The sequence below is a fragment of the Bos grunniens genome, chromosome 5 (assembly GCF_055505025.1).
Source record: "Bos grunniens cultivar Pamir isolate PY7600 chromosome 5, Bosgru_T2T1.0, whole genome shotgun sequence".
Taxonomy (NCBI): domain Eukaryota; kingdom Metazoa; phylum Chordata; class Mammalia; order Artiodactyla; family Bovidae; genus Bos; species Bos grunniens.
The window spans coordinates 5,970,271-5,992,049 of NC_141169.1; the positions used below are offsets into that span (position 1 = coordinate 5,970,271).

A 21,779-nucleotide genomic window follows, 5' to 3' on the forward strand; every position below is an offset into this window, starting at 1 on the left:
TCTTGGTAGTGCTGAGGTTTTCATAGAGGGGGATGGTCTGCGATGAGGAAAGGAGAGTGAGCAGAGAATTTTCTCTCTCATTAACTAGGGTTTCTCTCCATGCCGTCTTGCCACGACAGTTCCAGATTCTCTCTGGACTTAAGAGCAGGAGGAGGTGGAGGCTGACCGAGGAGCTGGCCAGTTTTGACTTGGCTAGGATTGTTAGGACATCCTGGTGTGAGGGACCTCTGGCTTGGCAGACAGAGAGCTGACTCTTTCACTTGCACGTCTGTGAGCTCTTCAGCATTCTCACACTGCTGGGGTCCTCTATGCGTAGTTGGACTTCCATAGCCCTTTAACAACTGTTTCCTGCCCTAGTTTCTTTCTGCTGAGTTTCTTTCCTCGCCCCTCAAGGAAGTCTCTTGTCTGCGTGTGAGCTATGTTGCTTCAGTCGTATCTGACTCTTTGCCACCCCATGGCCTGGAGGCTGCCAGGCTCCTCTATCCACGGGCTCCTGACCTAAACCAAATTTACTCCAGCCCTCACACATACATCCTCTGGCCTGACAGGCTCTAAGAACACAGGTGTCCTAGTCGGCTTGGGCTGCTGTAACAAAATGCCACAGACTGAGTGGCTTAAACCAAAGGCATTTATCTCTCACAGCTCTGGAGGCCAGGAAGTCCAGAATCATGTGAGCACATTTGGTTCTTGTGAGGGCTCTGTTTCTGCCTTGCAAATGGCTGACATCTCTCTGTATCTTCACATGGCAGATGGGGACAGGGGTGGAGAGAAAGAGAGAAACTCTGCACTCTTATCTCCTTCTCTTCTGAAAGAAGAAGCTAATTCCATCATAAGATCCCATCTTCATGACCTCATCTAAATCTAATTACCTCCCAAACACCCCACCTTCAAATATCATCACTTGGGGTTAGTGCTTCAACAAATGAATTTGGGGGGAACATAAACATTCAGTCCAAAGAAGAACACATCAGTAATTCTCTAATACGGTAAGGGAATCAATATCACAAACCCAGTTTTTTAATCTCTTTTGATAATTTTGTATCATATTTTCCCATCTTGCTGTGAATCATCGTGTATCTATGACTCCTTGCTTTAGGCAGAGCTATTTTCAGATTGTTACACAACATATTTGTTGCAAAGACCCATTTCTTAGAACTCAGACTTGGGATTAATGAAGACAGGGCTAGAACGATACTGTCCTCAATCCAGACAAGCAAGGACTTGCCCCAAGTCTTGTACAATTTGAAATGCTATCCTTTTATATCTGGAGAGGGCTGTTAGAATCCATCAATAGGATGCAATATCCTCAGTGGTACATTTCCAAAATCTGTTGAATTCAGCAATACAAGAAAACTTGGCAAAAGACTTCAGTTCAAGATAGGGTTTATCCTCTGAGGTAGACCATGGTTAAGGTTCTCATGCTTCTGGGACTTCTGACATGGCATGTCAAAGGAAAGTATAATGAATATGTGCTTATGTGTTACCAAGTCACTATCATATAACTGGAGACCAAAGACAGAATACCTACTGGTCACATAGCTAGAAGATAAAAGTAAAATTTGAATATTAGATTTAAGTGACAAGGTTTGTCATAAGCAATTTTTTGACCATTTAAATCATTATTCTTTAATTTTAGAGGGACATGTCTGGAGCCCAAAAAGCTCAACAAGATCCTGTTTGGAACTGCCTTCAACCCTGCAGGATGACCTCCCTCATGAACCTAAAGACAGGAGCCAAGGCTTAAGCATTTCTTTCTTGAGAGAATCAGAGGAAACCTGAGAAGGCATACTCATGGAGCATCTCCTAATTGATGGTATCTTGTAGACTTCATCCAGAGCTATATACCCTTTAAGCTAACTGCGATAACATATAATTCATATAAAATCTAGGTGTTTCGGTCTCATTCTCTCACATTTTTAAGTCCAGTCTTCTATAGCCCTAATTCATACTCCAGATGTCCACCTTTCTACTGTGTCATCCAATGCGTTACTGTTGAACCCCAGGTCACACAGACACACACACACACCATAAGCAAGAGAGATTCAGAGTCAGTGTATGAGAAACATTGTTATATGACCTAAAGAAAACATACATGCATAAATATAAAATGAACAAATGTTTGGCACACAAAATGTATTCCAGCATATATGATGTATTTTGATATTTGCTGTTTTATTTTCAATAGTTGATCAAATAATTAGTTGATCAAATAATAGGTCTGATTAGTTGATCAAATAATAGGTCTCATCCTACAGTTCAAATCCATTTTGGCCTACATTCAGTTTTCAGATTGTACCTTGGAATCCATTAGTCAATGAAATTCCTTACAGAGTTATCTGCTTTTCTGGCCTACCACTTAACTTTTTTTTCTTTATAAGAATGTCTCATGAAATAATTGTGCCAAGTATTTTCCTTTTTTCTCAATTACGCTCTGAATGTGGAAGGAAAATATGTATCCTCACTTGCAAGTAAAATTAAGAATGAAGGGCTTCTCTGAGAAAGATAAGTGTATATATGCATGTGCGTGAACACAGATACATATAGAAGGATATAATTACAGTGAATATAGATTTTTGTTCTTCTTTACTTAGTTTACAATAAAGGATATTTATCTATGTTTTAAAATTCCTCAAAAAGCTTTTCATAATCGCTTATAGTTCATCAAATATGTATTTCATAAAATAGAAAAGTAATCATTTATTCTTAAGATTATCTCCAGAATATTTAATAAAATATTTTAATTATAAATCACTAAATAAAAGAAAAAATAATTAAATTTCTATCACAGTCCTGTGTCATATAAAAATTAATCTAAAACATGTACATAGTTAAAATCCAGATAATAGCTTAATATGAAGTATGCCTTAGTTATCACTCAACATTTTTTAATCCAGTTTTCAGGTAAAATAGGTTACTGAAATGTTCAGCACTTTCAGGCTATTATCATTCAAAGTGGTTTAGAAAATCTGCGAAGTCATCAGAATCCAGTGAAGCTTAATAAAATTCATGGCTAAGGCCATACAAAAAATAAAAACATACCTTACCATTAAATCAGGAAGGGGGGGATCTAGAATAGGTATAGGTTTAAACACACTGCACTTGAGGTTCCTGTGAAAATCTTGTGGTAATATACAAATAGACAGTGAGCGCTATACCTGTCAAGCTCAAAAGATATGAAGTGGTCAGACTGTATATTTAGCAATAAGGCTAAAGCCATGACTAGTGAATAAGACAAGACAAGACAAATATAGAATATGGAACAAGAGGAGAAGACCACTGTTAAGTCGCACCAGTCGTGTCTGACTCTGTGCAACCCCATAGACAGCAGCCCACCAGGCTCCCCCGTCCCTGGGATTCTCCAGGCAAGGACACTGGAATGGGTTGCCATTTCCTTCCCCAGTACATGAAAGTGAAAAGTGAAACTGAAGTCCCTCAGTCGTGTCCGACCCTCAGCGACCCCATGGACTGTGCCTTCCAGGCTCCTCCGTCCGTGGGATTTCCCGGCAAGAGCACTGGAGTGGGTGCCATCGCCTTCACCACAGTCACACCGCAAAACCAGAACCAGGTCCTTAGTGATCACAGCCCACGTCTACTTCTCTTCCTTTCCGCTCGAGAGATTGTCCATATGTATTCTTCCTTTAAATAGACACCACACGCTATGCATTCCTAAATATGCTGTGAGCTTTTAAAGGCATATATTAATACTCTTCTTCTTCAACTGTATATAAAGCAGAGTTAGATGTTAAAAGAGCTCTGGTCTTCCATTTGCAATCATGAGAGAGTTCATGATTCAGACAACCTTTGACAAGATGTAAACAAGCTTTTACTTGAAGGCATGGAGACTCAACAAGATAGTGAATAATTAGCAGCCCATGACCCAGAAGAGGAGAGAAATCAAGAGAGGCAAGTTTAGGATTTAGTCTCACTTTTCCCCCGGCGCTCCTAAGAGACTGAGAAGCTGAGCAGCATTCTAGACAATATCCCAGGAATCAGTAGAAAAGAGCTGGATTCCAGGACCTGCTTGGGAGTGTGGTGAGGTGCTAGTGATCTAATCGACACATTCCGGGTTAGGGTCTTGAAGGGTTGGCCCTTAGGAATAACAGTGAACCAGAAGTGGTCCTTCATTGGAATGAGATTCAAGCTTTCAATTCCCTCAGTCTCAGAAATTAAATGAAGGTCATCCCAGATGCTAGTACCCAGAGATAACTGTTGAAGCAAAAGTAAATAATCTTCAAAGACTTTAAATCAGGACTCAATTTCTACAAGTGATCTTTAATACAAAAGAGTGTTAGTCACTCAGTCATGTCCAACTCTGTGACCCCACATACTACATAGCCCACCAGGGTCCCCTGTCTATGGAATTCTCTGGGCAAGAATACTAGAGTGGGCAGCCATCCCCGTCTGCAGGGGATCTTCCCGAGCCAGGGATTGAAACTGGGTCTCCTGTATTGTAGGCAGATTCTTTACCATCTGAGCCACCAGGGAAACCCTTTAATACAAAGTCTGTGCTCAAACTGAAAACATTCACACATACGAAAGTATGAGGTAAAATAAATTGGAACCAGCAGAAACAACAAGTGATTTAAAAGGCCTACAGGGGCTGCAGATGTCGATGTTCTCCAACACAGGCTTTAAAATAACTATGATTACTATAATTAAGGCTATAAAGATATAATTGAGAATTTCAATATAGCTGGAAACTATGAAAAAGGACATAGCAGATTCTTAAAAACACACAGAAATTCTAGAAATCAAAAATACAATCAACAAAACTAAAAACCCAGTGATGGTTTAACACTAGCTTAGAAGTAATGACAGAATTAGTGAAATGCTACAGAAATAAGAAGAAACAAGTTAGAAATAAAGACAAAGAGAGGGAAAATGATTAAAAATACAGAAGAAAGATGAAGAGGCATGGGGAACAGAATGAGAAGGTCCAAACTGGCTGTAAATCACAGTCCTGGTTAAAGAGGGGATTATGGGTCAGAAGTGCTATTTAAACAATGGAGGAAAATATTTCAAAACTGAATATTCTAAGACAGATTCAAGAAACTCTATAAACCCAAGAAGATTACATATGGGAAATACATGTTTAAACACATCTTAGTAAAACTAATTATGGGTCAAGAACATACAGATCGTCTCCAAAACTGCAGAGGAAATAAACGTAGATTCCGTCAAAAGGAGTAACAATTACACTGAACATTGACTTTCAAAACAAACAAATGACAACAAAACAGTAAAAGCTGGAGATGGTATATTTATAGTGCTTAAAACAGGTGCTAATTCATAATTCTAATGAAGGTGAAATAGAAGCACTTTTGGAAAAAAATTGAGAGATTTCATTACCAACAGACCAATATTAAAATATTCAAGACATTCTTTAGGTGGGAAAAAACATAAAACCAGATAAATGGTTAAAAAATGAAAAAAAAAAGAATTAGAAGAAGAAATAGCAAACAAAAACAGTAAATGGGTGAGCAAATATATTTGAATATTGACTACATAAAATAATTAAAGCTAACAATACAAGTAGCATCTAGTGGGAAAGGTAATGACATTAAAATGCTTTAAGATTATTTTATTTTCTGGAAATAGATTAAATATAATAAAATTGTGGCCCCATGGACTGCAGCCTACCAGGTTCCTCCGTCCATAGAATTTTCCAGGCAAGAGTACTGGAGTGGGTTGCCATTTCCTTCTCCAGGGGATCTTCCCAACCCAGGTATCGAACCTGGGTCTCCCACATTGCAGGCAGACACTTTACCATCTGAGCCACCTGGGAAGCCCTATATAATAACATATTAAATTAAATATAATATAAATATAATAAAATGTATTTATATTTTAATGAATATACTATTATATTTAATAAATATTATATTTATTAAATATAATAATAGATTAAAAACAATTTAATATTAGAGTTTGATAAGTTATAGATACATGTTGCAATCCCTAGGATAACACCAAAGAGGATGTAAATTCTAAGTTAATTGGATGAGAGGAATGGAAAAAATACAAAAAGTGTCAATCGAAAGGAGAAAAGATATACAGGGCTACCAGGACAAATAGAAATGAACATCATAAAATGGTAGATTTAAATCCAAGGAGATCAGAAATTGTATTAAAGATAAACATTAAGGGCTTCCCTGGTAGTCCAGAGGTTAAGAATCCCCCTTGCAATGCAAGGGACATAGTCTGGTCTGGGGGGGATCCTGGTCTGGGGGGGATCCTGGTCTGGGAAGCGATCCTGGTCTGGGAAGGGATCCTGGTCTGGGAAGATCTCAGTTGCCGCAGAGCAGCTAAACCCGTTTGCCACAACTACTGAGCTCACGCTTTGGAGCCCATGAGTTGCAACTACTGAGCCCGTGTGCCACAGCTACTGAAGCTTGCACTCCTAGAGCCTGTGCTCCACAATGTGAGAAACCACTGCAGTGAGGAGCTGCAAAGGAGCGTGGTCTTCACTCACTGCAAGGAGAGAAAGCCTGTGTGCGGCATGAAGACCCAGAGCAGCCAAAATAAAATAAATAGATAAATACATCTTTTAAGAAAGATAAATGCTAAATGCTACAGTTAAAAGATGGCTTATTGGACTGAATTTTTTCTCTTAATGCTATATACAGGAGAAATGTAGACAAAATTTAAAGGGTGAAAAAGAATTTGCAAACATTTACCAAAAAATTCAGTCATCTTAATGCCTAAGTAAATTTTAAGGAAAACAAGCACTATAAGAGATAAAGAGGAAACTTTTTTGTTGGCCGATGACTATACATATCCATAAAATGACTAAAATTAAGGAGGAAAACAAATTCTATATATTCCAAGAGAGCAGGAACAAGTACATTTGGAAGACATTCTAGTATCATTTACATAATAAAGATAAAGACATGCATATTTTCTATGAACTGCTTATTTGCTTTCCCCTAAAATTCATGTCCTAACCCAAATGCAATGGTATTAGAAGGTGGGTCCTTTGGGAAATAATAAGGTCATGAGGGCAAAATCCTCACAATGGGATTAGTGACCTTTGTAAGAAGAGAGACAGGAGGGAGCTTGCTTCCTCTCGCTGCTCTCTGCCCCGTGAGGACATAGCAAGAAGATGGCCACTGGCAAACGAGGAAGCGAGCTCTCCCTAGATGCTGGATCCGCTGGCACCCTGATCTTGGACTTCCCAGCTCTCAGAACTGTGAGAGATAGATGCTTGTTGTTCAAGTCACCCAGTCTGTGGTGACTTGTTATAGTGGGTCAAACTAAGACAATATGTATGTATGCAGAAAATTATATGCATATGCATCAGGATTCATATATTCAATACAATAATGTTCATGGTAGCATTATTCACAATTTTCCCAAACCGAGAACTCCCAAATTTTCATGCCATTAGAAAATAATAAGAAAACTCATACAACAGAGTAGTATAAAGCAATTAAAATTAACAAATTGTTACACACAGCATGAAAAACTCACAAATGTCTTACAAATCTAATTTTTAGCTAAAGATACCAGACATATAAGAATGCATGATTTCTGGAAACATACATTGCCATATGTAAAACAGATAGCCAATGGGGGCGGGGGAGACTATTTCAGTTAAAAAAAAATACTGAATTTATTAACATCATAAATGTAGAACCTTATTTAAATTCAACTTATTAACCTATTATTTTAATTATGAATCTTCCAAATTTCAAGCAATTATTTTCAGGAGGTTTTTGTAGCTTTATTAAATCCCCTTTATGTTTGAAACTGCTACCTTAGTAAATTTATTATACCTGGTTTCCTTTATAAGCATTTCATGTATTTGCCTAACTCCAAACACCTTCCAAGTACTTAAGTAATTCTTATTTAATCAAGGTTGATAAATCTAACCAATAAAACTTAAGATAACATGTATCTTGTTATCTTAACTATTCCAATATTGTTTATAAGCTTAATAAAGTTTCATCTTAAAATTTAAAAAAAGAATGCATATTTTCATTTGAAAGTCACCATTACTAAATTTAACATTTAAAAATACATATGTGGATGATAAAACTGTAAAGAAAAGCAAGGAAGTGATACTAAAAAGTCAGGATAATGATAATCTTTGTGAAGGAGGAATAAAGGAGGTCATAACCAGATAGGAGGTTAAGGAACTTCTCTGAGATGCTGGCAACATTCTATTTCTTGACCTAGGTGGTAGTTAGACAATCACTTTGCAATAATTCATTGGGATGTACATTTTTAGCTGTTTTGCATTTTATTCTGTTTCTCTTTGTGTGCTTTATTTTATTATTTTTAAATAAACATATAAATAAAAACCTTTGAGAATTTGTAGCCTTACCAAGGTAAGTCCATGTGATCTGGACTAGGTCAGTGGATCAGTCAATTTAAAGTTCATTAATATAAAAATTGGGCTTCCCTGGTGGCTCAGAGGGTAAAACGTCTGCCCGAAATGTGGGAGACCTGAGTTTGATAATATAATAATAATATAAAAATTATTTAAATAAAGATGCTTCCATACCCAGAACATTTAATTTTCAGCTAAAATTATATGCAATCCCACTCCTAGGTATTTGAAAGTGAAAGTGTTAGTCACTCAGTTGAGTCCGACTCTTGTGACCCTATGGACTGTAGCCCACCAGGCTCCTCCATCCATGGGATTCTCCAGGCAAGAATACTGGAGTGGGTTGCCATTTCCTTCACCAGGGGATCTTCCCGACCCAGGGATTGAACCCTGTGTCTCCCCCATTGCAGGTAGACTATTTCCCAAGTGAGCCACCAGGGAAGCCAGGGAACCATAACCCGAACCCTAATGGGAAGCCGAGGTATTTATTCAAAATAAATAAAAACATATGTCCACAGAAAGACTTATATAAGGACATTCATGGCCATTTTATTCACAATTGCCCCGAACTAGAAAAATACAAATACGTATCAACACAATTTGCAATATATCTCTACAATATATTGACAAATGATCATGGTGTATCTATTTAAAGAAACACTAGTCTGTAATATAAAGGATGTTTTCCTGATTCGCCTGACCACATGAGTGAAACCAGTGGTGTGCTGACAGCTGACTCTTCAGGGTAGAAAAAAGCCCAATTCCTACTGTTTGCCAATTTCCATAATGTAAATATCCCCACTTAAATATTCCCATTTCAAGCTGACAGTGCTTGCCGGTTTGGAAGAGACTCCACTGACTCTCACAACTTGGTTTGAGCTGCCTTATAACCAGTTGAGTCTCTCATACATTATGCCAAGGAAAAGAAGGCAGACTCAAAAGAATACATATTATATGATTTCATTCACATGAAGTTCTTAAACACTAAAGTGAGAAAAAGAAATCAGAAAAGTGGTCATATCTGGGAAGGGGCATTCCCTGGGAAGGGGCATGAGGAAACCTTCTCGATTGTGATAAGCATGTATATAACAAAAGTCTACTTGTCAAAATGGTACAAAATTGTAAGATCTGTGCATTTCAAAGCACATAAAGTTTACCTCAAAAATAAATAAATAAATAGAAGGAACTAAGGAAAAACAATGGGATTAATTGAGATAGGAGAAGTAGGTGAAAGGCAAAAGTTGATAACTACTGGATCTGCATGAGGGGTATACGGAGGTTATGTTACTGTGTTTATTTTGCATATGGTAAGTTTTTCTGCAATGAAAAACTTAAAAATAACACATATAGAGATGAACATAAATACATCCAGTTTTCTACACTTGCCTTGTCTTGGATCATAGGTCCTCCAGTTTTGCTTTGTCTTTGTTGCATAAACTGCTCGACACATGTCTAGTTGTTTTACCTTAAGACAAAGACACATGTAAAGCCATTATTGTACATAATTCTAGATTGTTCTGATTTTCCCTACATACAGTTTTCCCCTTTAGCAATTATCTCATCCATACTTAATTGACAGATTTTTTTTTTAGCCACCTAAATATATTGTGCCTTTCCATAACATAAAAATCTAGTTGCCATAAAATCAATACGCCCCTTTCTTTTTTCATTCACATTTCACCAATCATATAATTTTCAAAGTTATGTAAGTAAAATAATAGCATACCTGGCACATACAGGTTTGGAAACGAAGACAACCTCAAGTCACTAACCCTTGGCAAACAAACAGCAACTTAACTGACATACAGGGCTACCAGAGTGCACCAGAACACTCCTTACCACTCCCCAGGCTCACCGGGTTAACTGGCACTCTCTACACCCTCTTCTAAATACAAAATCTGATGCATATGGCTATTTGATTCCTAGACTCTTTCAATGAAATTTAAAACTCCAAAGTTGCCTGAATAATATACAGTGATACATTTCAACCATTGCTGACTGTGTAAGTATATCATTTTGTCTATTGGAGAATATGTTTTAAGTCCTCATTTGCACATATTTCGGTCTTTCATAGTCGTAGTTCTATCCAGCAGTGACATTTGACAACAGAAAGATACCCTAATGCCTTATAAACTTGGAATCTCTGCATAAGACATGCCACCAAACTCCCCCAACAGTCTGAAGAAGGGTAGATGCTAAAGAATACAACACACTTTATAATGTAATGAAGTTCTAGAAAACTAACACAAAATGAAACAAATCAGAATAGTCGTTTGGGGAATGGTGAGTGGTTTATTGAGAAGGAGTATGAGTGAATTTTAAATGTATACCCAGGGGCATTCACCCTTGGAAACAGAACCTTTAGACCAACAATCTTATAATGCATTTATAAGAATGGGAGAAAGGAAGAAAGAAAGCTGGGCACAGCTCTATTTTTCTGCTTTTCTAGCCTGAACTCACCTTAGACAGAAGGTTCTTGTCTGCTACATTGTTTTACTTCCTGGAGAGGAAGTTAGAATATGAATAAAGAATGATTTTTTTGTTCTGTAAGAGACAGATGTCAGATGTACTCTGGCCAATGGATATCCTTCAGTGGCTAACAATGGGCCTTCCGCTTCGTCCTTTGAAAGTCCAGAGAGCAGAGAGAATGACAACTCGGTGACGGACAGGCCCACAGAATAGCTCTGTGCACCTGCGTGGGCTGGCCATGGAGGCCCACAGCGCCATTCAGGTGTACTTTCGGAAAATCTAGGCAATATGACCTTCTCCATCTCTCTCAAGGTTAAGAATACTTAATTTCATATATAATCAGAATAACAGCAATTCTTTATAGCACTTTTAATTGGCACCAGGAAATAATTGCTTCACATGGATTATCTCATTTGACCTTCCCCCAAATCCTGTATGTGAGATGCCATTATTATCCATGGTTTTTTTTTGTTTGTTTATTTGTTTTTTTCTTTTTTCTTTCTTTTTTTAAATTTTATTTTATTTTTAAACTTTACATAATTGTATTAGTTTTGCCAAATATCAAAATGAATCCACCACAGGTATACATGTGTTCCCCATCCTGAACCCTCCTCCCTCCTCCCTCCCCATACCATCCCTCTGGGTCGTCCCAGTGCACTAGCCCCAAGCATCCAGTATTGTGCATCGAACCTGGACTGGCAACTCGTTTCATACATGATATTTTACATGTTTCAATGCCATTCTCCCAAATCTTCCCACCCTCTCCCTCTCCCACAGAGTCCATAAGACTGTTCTATACATCAGTGTCTCTTTTGCTGTCTCGCATACAGGGTTATTGTTACCATCTTTCTAAATTCCATATATATGCGTTAGTATACTGTATTGGTGTTTTTCTTTCTGGCTTACTTCACTCTGTATAATAGGCTCCAGTTTCATCCACCTCATTAGAACTGATTCAAATGTATTTTTAATGGCTGAGTAATACTCCATTGTGTATATGTACCACAGCTTTCTTATCCATTCATCTGCTGATGGACATCTAGGTTGCTTCCATGTCCTGGCTATTATAAACAGTGCTGCGATGAACATTGGGGTACACGTGTCTCTTTCCCTTCTGGTTTCCTCAGTGTGTATGCCCAGCAGTGGGATTGCTGGATCATAAGGCAGTTCTATTTCCAGTTTTTTAAAAACTGGGAAAAGTAGCTCAGATAGTTTAAATAACTAACCCAAGATCGCCTAGCTAACAGAGGTAGAGCCTGGATTCCAATCCGTGCAATCTGACTCCAGAGTACCTATTATTAACTACAGACAAGTAAATCGATGAACGTGCTGCAAGGAGCCAGGGGAAGTGTCAGCAAAGTAGGATCCCCTTATTTGATCCCCTTAGACTCAGTATTAACTAGGAAGTAAAAGATGCAGCTGATGAATCCTGGCCAGAATTTGTCCAATGACACAAAGTCTCCAAAAGATGATGCAAACAAAAGTACTGTGATTGCTGTCCTGGGAAACTAGCAGAGGAATTTTTAAACCACAGGATTAAAAATCAAGAAGATTAACAAGAGTGTAGCAAAGGAAGGGAAAGAGAGCGAGGCAAGGTCTGAATGTGTTAACAGCATTCTCCTGTATTTTAGAACATTGCATTTTTGCTCTGCGTGTGTGCTAAGTCCCTTAAGTTGTGTCTGACTCTGCAACCCTGTGGACTGCATAGCCTGCCAGGCTCCTCTGTCCATGACTCCTCAGGTGAGCATACGGAAGTGGGTTGTCATTTTCTCCTTCAGGGGTTCTTACTGACCCAGGGATCAAACTCCCTCCTCTTATGTCTCCTGCATTGGCAGGCAGGTTCTTTATCACTAGTGCTCCCCTGGAAGCCCATATTTTTACTCTAATTTTATAGGGAAAAAAAGGAAGGATATTCATGTGTACCATTTCATATTCTTGTAGCTTACATCAACATGACTTATCAGAATTGAAGTGCCTCATTTAGTATATACTGGGTCAATTTATTTTACAACTTTGATGTTTTCATTTTGCACGAATGCAAATGCGTTTGCCTCCTGGCCCTGCGACAAAGTAACTGTTAACAGAAGTAAAACACGTGCACAGGTATGAGTGTTTATATAGATACAGTATATATATTTACATTTCTATCTTATCAAAATACACATTTCTGACAAGTTGGAAAGAACAGACCATATTCAGTCTATCACCAGCAAACACAATGTTCCATGACCCCTAAGATAAATAATAACAAGAACAAAAATTTCTCTGCAAAAACTCCTTATCACCTTGAGATTCTTTTCCCAAGATCAAAGGTACACATATTATAAGAAGATAAGGGCATAACTAGCCAGATGACCTTGGACAAGTCACTACAATTCTTCTTATCTTAGGACAAAGGACCCGATTCAGGGCTGTGACTCTGAGTTCTCCTTCCATCTTAAGACTGTCTCCACTGCAGCATGGCTGGGGACAGAGGGTATGATGAAAGAAACTTTTCATGTGTTCATTCTACCTCCTCCCTCCATTTCCCCCATTCTGCATGGAGGCGCCAACACCATTGCAGAGGCTGAACAAGACAATTGACATCTCTGATAGTTTGCTGCTAGGATTGCATCCAGGTTTTGAAAAGCCATTAGACACTAGAGATATGTATTCCAAAGTCCTGGAGAGTTCAAACTCTTTGATAAACTTGTAAAAATCTCAACTGAGTAGGAATAGGAAAAAGCATCTGGGTAACACTTACAGGAAGCTCCAGCTGATGGGGAATAAATGGGCTCTATACTCAGCAACAGCTGCAACAACAGAGGGCTGAGCCTTGATAGGTGGACATGCACAAAACAAGCTGAACTGGGGCCTGGAATTCCCCGAAATGAAACCTGAGAACTATTTAGGTTGACCTTCTCTCTCTCAGCACAGTTGACCCTAAAGAAATAAGGAACAACACATCCCAAAGCACATTAAACTTTACAACAGCAGTTTAAAAAAAAGAAAAGATTGGAAAATGCATGAGAGTTCTCCTACAATACTAGAAGAATAAACTGGTTGACTTGACTGCCTTCTGTTTGAGGGAAAAAAACAAAGAGATTATTTAAGAATCGTATATGCTGGGGCTGCTGTGGAATGCACAGTTTCTAGAAAACAGACTTATCTGTTACTATCATCAGGCTTTCTACACTGCAGGACTCATTTTTACATGGCAGTCAGGGTTACAATGACATAAAACAGAATGCCATGAACTGTAATGAGAAAAGTTGATCTTTAAAAAATAAAATGCAATAGGGAGAAAGATTGAAGTGTTTGGGAAAATACACACAAGCAGGTACAGTATAGATGGGGAAATACACTCTTTTTCAATAATGGCAGTCTCCTCAATCATATTTTGCAGAAAATTGAAAAAAGAATTTTCATAGCAGGGAAGACATGTAAGTGGCATCACCTGCTGGAAAAGTATATCAGGATATGTCTTAAAAGGTTGCTCTAAAGTAGGTCTCCCACGTGGAAAGCAAGGCTGGTATGAGGTGTAGCCCCTTGGATTACCCACTTCCATCCGGCCTGCTATGATGGGCTTGGGGTAGGAGACAGAGCAGCACCGGGAACGCCTGTCCTGGATAAGAGTCCTCTTCTGACTGTGACTGTCGAGTCACTCAGCCCTCTCTTTACTCTGTTGGATACTAATGTATACCTCCTTCAGTTCAGTCGCTCAGTCATGTCCGACTCTTTGCGACCCCATGAATTGCAGCACGCCAGGCCTCCCTGTCCATCACCAACTCCCGGAGTTCACTCAGACTCACGTCCATTGAGTCAGTGATGCCATCCAGCCATCTCATCCTCTGTCGTCCCCTTCTCCTCCTGCCCCCAATCCCTCCCAGCATCAGACTCTTTTCCAATGAGTCAACTCTTTGCATGAGGTGGCCAAAGTACTGGAGTTTCTTAGTTTTGTTAAAACTATGCCTCACAATCACAAGCATACAAGAAACAAGTGCAGTCCTAAGGATGATCTGGCAGGAAGTGCTGGGAAGGAAAAGCTCCATAATTGTTCAATGGGCAGAAACCTTAGAAGCCATCTAGGCCCTTATCTTGCAAAGGCTGCCTTAAGCACTGTGTTCTTTGTAAAGCAATGGTCAGAGAAAATAGAGATCAGAGACTGCACTGATTCTATATCACTAACAGAATGTGTACAGACACGATGACTTTATAAACTATCTTACACCGAGTGCAACAACACAAAAGAATGGCGTGCCCTCTCCAGACTTTAGTATAGCCACAGTCGAGAGCAGTGTGGAGGTTCGCTAAAAAACTAAGAGTAGAATCATCATATGACCCTACAATTTGACTCTTGGGCTTATATCCAGATAAAACTGTACTTTGAAAAGATACATGCACTGTAGTGCTCACTGCAGCACTATTTACAATAGCCAAGACATGGAAGCAACTTAAGTGTTCATTAACAAGTAAATGAATAAAGATATGTCACACACACACACATCAGATATACACAATGGAATATTACTCAACCATAAAAAATAACACCATTTGTAGTAACACAGATGGACCTAGAGATTTTCATACTAAGTGAAGTAAGCCAGATAAAGATAAATACCATATGGATAACACTTGTATGTGGACTCTAAAACTAAAAAGATGTAAATGAACTTATTTCTAAACCAGAAAGAGACTCATAGACATAGAAAACAAACTTATGATTACCAAAGGGGAAAAGGCAGTGGGGGGAGGAATAAATTAGAATGTTCAGATTAACTTATACACACTACTACATATATAATAGATAACCAACAAGCACAGGAAAATAAATTTTCTGAATTAAAACAAAAAATGCTAAAACTCAAAAGAGTTGTCCATAATCAATATCGTCTTCTCCCATCCTCTCTTAAATCCACCTAGAGAAGTCTTTGGCCCCAACACTAAGAGCTACTGTTACTACAGGCTCTAATAAGTCCTGTTGCCAAATCCACACTCAATTCTTAATCTTCAACCTAGTTGACCTTTGAGCAGTTTTTAGGAGAGTTGGTCACTTCCTCCCTGAAACACTGTCTTTACTCAGATCTGAAACACCATGCTCTCTCGCTTCCTCTCCTGCTTCACTGGCTAGTCCTCCCTACCATCCCTCCACCCTTTTCCATCCAATTAGCCTCTAAATAGGGAAATGAATTTGATAAGAGATCTCTGTAATTCATTGTGTGGTATTTCAGTAATTCAACAGCTTAAGGCAAAACAAAAAAAAAGAAAAGCACTAAATATATGTAAATGGGATGTAGGGAGAATATGTTTCTTAGCAGAGGAAATATATTTCAGGAGCTGCCTTTGAAATATGGGTGGACTCTATGTCCTCAAGTCTCCTGGAAAGCTGGCTGCTACCATGTTCTTATTTCTTCTGCCATGTAGAAAGCAGAGCAAATGCCTCTCCAAAGCCCTTCATTTTATTCAAACGCTGAAACTCCACTACAGGATGACCATGGAGTCTGGGAATCGCAGACACACATTTGCCTCATTTTAGTGACTAAATAATGCCTGTAGTTGATGGACATCCAGAGCAACTCTGTCGGGATGGCACACCATCCCACTGCGTCTGAGTGGTAGGGCTGTAAGTCTGGGCACAGGCTGATGGAAGAGCGGTGTTGTGCACCATGATCACTGCAGCTTTGCACAACACATTCAACTATACATTGCGAATGAGGGATGACACAGCGCCACACCATATATTTTACGGTAATACCCATAAACTACTTATCACGGGTATTTACCCTCTGTTTCCAAGATTTTATCGTCACCCTGCATGCTACAGACTGAATGTTTATGTCCCCCCAAAATCCATCTCCTGAAATCCTGATCCTCAGTGTGATAGTATAAAGAGGTGGAGGTCTTCAAGGTAATGGTTTATGAGAATGGAGCCCTCGTGGATGGGATTCGTGACCACAGAAGAGAGGCCCTTTCCCTTTTCTGCTTTGTGAAGACTAACTGTTGAATTGGAAGCAGGCTCTCACCAGACACTGAATATGCCAGCACCTTGGGTCTTGAACCTGCCAGCCTCCAGAACTGCGAGAAATAAACCATTGTCAGGTATAAGCCACCCAATCTATGGCATTTTGTCATGGTAGTCACGTAGATTAAGACAGTGGAGAATCCACACATGGTGATAAATGTGTTTGGACCTGTTCTGGTCCAGTTCAAAACACTTACAATATGGGCTGGGTCCTCAGCTCCCAAAAAACAAAGGCGGTGTTGACCTCTGCAAAGCTGTCCAAATAACGAACAAGGAAATGAAACTCACAGGGTCCTTGTTGTATTATTGGCATAGTTCTGGAAACTTTCACACACCTACTCCACCTAACCCTTATACTCTCTCAAGGCAGACACAGTGCTTAAGCCTCATTACAACCATATGAAGGGAGTACTAACACTTTGGGTGTCAGGCGGGGGGTGGATCCCTGGTGGCTCAAGGGTAAAGAACCCACCTGCCAATGCAGGAGACATGGGTTTGATCCCTGGTCCAGGAAGAACCCCTGAAGAAGGAAGTGGCAACCCACTCCACTATTCTTGCCCGGAGAATCCCATGGACAGAGGAGCCTGGTGGGCTACAGTCCTAGGATCACAGAAAGTCAGACACAGCTTAGTGACTGAAAGTGAAAGTGAAGTCGCTCAGTGGTGTCCAACTCTTTGAGACCCCATGGACTGTAGTCTACCAGGTTCCTCTGTCCATGGGATTTTCCAGGCAAGAGTACTGAAGTGGGTTGCCACTTCTTTCTCTAGGGGATCTTCCCAACCCAGGGATTGAACCCAAGTCTCCCGCATTGTAGGCAGACGCTTTACCATCTGAGCCACCAGGGAACTACAACAACTAACACTTTTTTAGGCTCCAACAGGCTAAAGAACTAAGATTTAAACTCATTTCCTCTGCTTCTAAAATGAATGGTCTCTCCTCCATGCCACACTATTTATTCCAATTTTACAAATGAGTCAACAAGGACTGTAAGAGATTGAAAACCTGGCCTAATGTCACATAGCCAATCCTTGGCAAAGCTGAAATTCAAACTTGGGTTTTTCTAACTTCAAGTTCCATATTCTTTCCACTATATAGCAGAACAGTTAAAACCAGGGATAAAAAGAGAAGATAGAAAGAAGCCAGGAGGGAATTTGGGGTCTGTGTCTTTATACTGGACAAGAATAAGCTCAACATGATAAAAGAAATAGCAGATATCAGAACATTCATTATTCTGCATTTCTACAGCCTTGAGTGGTTGAATTGGAACCATCCCCAGAATGAGGACCAAATTAATGCTAAAATCACTGCAGTTATTCCAGAGGTCAGGAGCACAGTGCTAATGAGGTCAGGGCCAGGACTTCAGACTGCCCAACTCCTCTCTGGTCTAAAGCCAACCTTCAAAGTTCTCCCTATAATGCCAACTCAGAAACTCACCCTGTTGGTTACAAGTAGGACCAGGGAGAGAGTAAGAGTCTGTACACTGTTAACATTGTCAGGAAAACAAAGCTGGAGCACATGCCCTACAGCATGGGCATTTATTTTATGCTGGGTCAGAGACACTAGTTTTATATTATAATCAAAGGAGAGCCTTCTATACTGAGCAGAGGAATAAACAACGTGAGCTTCAGCCGTGGATTCTATCAGATGCAAAGCTCTAGGACGTGTAATAGAACCATCAGAGCCTACGAAGAAGACACACTCCATGGTGCTGCCCCTCCAAGAGTCTCTGTTCCTCTCCCCTTCCCTTCTCCTCACCCTGCAGGTACAGAGCTCTCTGGGACTTGCCCTTGATTTCTCTAGAGATTGGGCCACTGAACCATAATATTCACAGCAGTACTAAAAGTGATCAGGCCTTTTCTTCAAATATAGTAGGCATTCAGACCAATTTTTATAGTTGATTTACAATATTGTATTAGTTTCAGGTATACCACACAGTGATTCGGTTATTTTTTCTAATTATATTCTAGAAGGCAATGACAGCCCACTCCAGTACTCTTGCCTGGAAAATCCCATGGATGGAGGAGCCTGGTAGGCTGCAGTCTATGGGGTTGCTAAAAGTCAGACACAACTGAGAGACTTCACTTTCACTTTTCACTTTCATGCATTGGAGAAGGAAATGGCAACCCACTCCAGTGTTCTTGCCTGGAGAATCCCAGGGACGGGAGAGCCTAGTGGGCTGCCGTCTATGGGGTCGCACAGAGTAGGACACGACTGAAGTGACTTAGCAGCAGCAGCATAGGTTATTACAAGATACTGAATCCAATTCTCTATGTCGTATAGTAAGCCCTTGTTGCTTACCTATTTTATATATAGTAGTTTGCATCTGTTAACAAGGGGTTACTTCAGAGAAACTAAGGTTTTAAATTCAGTTTGCTGCTGCTGCTGCTGCTGCTGCTAAGTCGCTTCAGTCATGTCTGACTCTGTGCGACCCCATAGACGGCAGCCCACCAGGCTCCCCTGTCCCTGGGATTCTCCAGGCAAGAACACTGGAGTGAACTGCCATTTAACTATTTAAAAATAGCTAAGGTTTTAAGTCCAGAAGAACCTCTATTGTCCTTCATGAATCACAGCCTTGTTGTGGCAAAGGGGCTTGTGTAACTCAGTGAAGCTATGAACCATGCCATGCAGGGCCACCCAAGACAGCTGGGTTATAGTGGAGAGTTCTGACAAAACATGGTCCACTGGAAGGGGGAATGGCAAACCATTCTAGTAGTCTTGCCGTGAGAACCCCATGAACTTAAACAGTATGCTTTGACCACCTGATGTGAAGAGACAACTCACTGGAAAAGACCCTGATGCTGGGAAAGATTGAAGGCAAAAGGAGAGGGCAGCAGAGGATGAGATGGTTAGATGGCATCATCGACTCAATGGACCTGAATCCGAGCGAATTCCAGGAGATGGTGGAGGACAGGGAAGCCTGGTGTGCTGCAGTCCACGGGGTCGCAAAGAGTCGGACACAACTTAGAGACTGAACAACAACGAAACCTCTATTAGACGGGAAGTGTCTGTTCTCTGTTGAGCCCTAACGGTATTTAATGAAAAGAGATCAAGGGATAGATGAGTGTCATCGTAGAACGGAGGGTACAGTGAGTACTAGCCTTTATTAGTCTATGTTCATAAAAATCACAAGTGACCTTTTTTAGAAAATTATAAGAAAACAGCACAGCAAATATTACACAAAACTGTTTTCCTTTTAGGGAGGAGAGCTAGGAAAGTATTGCATCCTCTTGGAAGATCTCACGTGGAGAACAAAAGCAGCTCTGTGCGTACTTTACTGCCAGGTGACTGTGATTATACTGACTCATTCTTCTGTCCTAAAAAAGGCTGGTCTCTGAGAAAGACAACTGGCTCCTTTGCTAAGATTTCCTGGCAGCGGGAGCTTAGGAGAGTCCTAGGTGCTTTTTCACACCCAGTGCATGTGAGGCCAGTTTTCTAAAAATAAGTATTAGTTACCTGCTCTGGGAATCAGCGTTGTTTTAGCCCTTAGGTCCTATAACCTAGTAGCCATAGCCCTTACTTCCTACCTTTCCGTCTTGATACACATATTTCTACATGCCCATTGGCAGCTAAGAGTTGATCTCTACTTTCTCCAAAGGGCTTGGTTATCTATTTAAACACTCCAAAAGCTCATGGGAACTGCACACCCTCACTTTTTGTCTTTGGCCTGCCTGTTATTGTGGCATGGGTATATTGAATGTTATGGCTGTCTTTCCCTTTCCTGAGTTGCTACCCAAACAACAATATCTAATAATGCCAGAAAGAGTCATCAATTCTCTCTCTCTATATATATCCATAAGAATGAGCTCATCTGTAAATGAAGGATGGAAGGTACCACAAGTCTCCAAACTTTTGATGGTTTAGTCTAGCAATGCCTTAGAATGTCTCAAACTACATGGGAAACATGTCTGTGGACACTCAACACTGCGTCCAGTGAATTAGTCACCTACTTATTAAAGACACACACCCTACTATAGTGCTTGGCACATCTATATGTGCTAAACATTTCCTGGCTCAGATGCTGTGCTGGCGAGAGGTCAGCTGGACACATGTATCTGTGTATGTGGGCACTGGCTCCTTCCTCTAGGATCACTGTCTGAGCCCTCACTTTAATTACAAGGAAATGATCAAACCAGTCAGGATCATGGTCCGTTGCCTCTGTGTGAAAAGGGCAACCACCCTTCCTTCTGGAATGTGGACATGGACATTAGCTGCCTCATTAATTGAATCAAACCCACCACTACAGCTGAATTATCCACTTCCAAAAAGTCTTGCTCCTCTAGCCACGTGGAGGGGGAAAGGGACTCTATTCCCAGTATCGCAGGCACATCTTATTCCACCAGGAAAAAGAAAGGTATTCTCTGTAGGACTGAGTGCTCAGAAAGTCACTTTGCATTAGGGAGGATGGGCTGAGGCATGCTCTGCTCAAAAGGAAAATAGAAGCTGGATTGACCAGAGGCAAGTATTTCCTTCCTCTATTTTCAAAAGACCGCCCTTCTTGACTCTGATTTTCCACCAAGCTCCCCAGTTTCTTTTATTTAGTTCACAAAAATAGCAGCCAATGCTAAGATTAGGACCTGAAAACTGAAACTGGAAGCATAGGAGAGATGCAAGTTGAACCTTCGGACTTGTCTATTTGTCCATCTTCACATGTAGCGTTTTCCCCCTCATGCCCTAGTTCTTTGCACTGTATGCCAATATACCAGCTTCTCAAAATGCTGACTGTTATGGGCTGACAAATGTCATCAATTAACAAGGAAATACACAACTGGTTTTATTTTTTAACATCAATGGATGTTTTATCTTATTTTTTACATTAATGGATTTTAGCCAGAATTTATTAGTATTTTATTGATATCTCAAGGTTTTCCTTAAAGTATATATAAGACAACCAGCTAGAGAGTATTCAAAAGAAATACATTTATTATTTGGTCACAGTAGGAAAGACTGGAGAATTTCAAGTTACAATTCAGTTCTAACTTT

The 21,779-nt window shown here is 40.0% G+C and overlaps 1 long non-coding RNA gene across 3 annotated transcripts in view; it reads right to left on the reverse strand.

Annotated features, from left to right (window-relative positions):
• Nucleotides 1-9,107: 9,107 nt before the first annotated feature.
• LOC147371271 (uncharacterized) overlaps nt 9,108-21,779 on the reverse strand; it is a 213,010-nt gene continuing 200,338 nt past the window's right edge. For 2 of the 3 annotated variants that reach the window (XR_015163394.1, XR_015163401.1), the window contains one exon: nt 9,610-9,794. This is a non-coding gene — a long non-coding RNA (uncharacterized LOC147371271). Of the gene's footprint in view, nt 9,795-21,779 lie in introns of all 3 variants that reach the window. The other variant, XR_015163392.1, reaches the window with a different exon arrangement.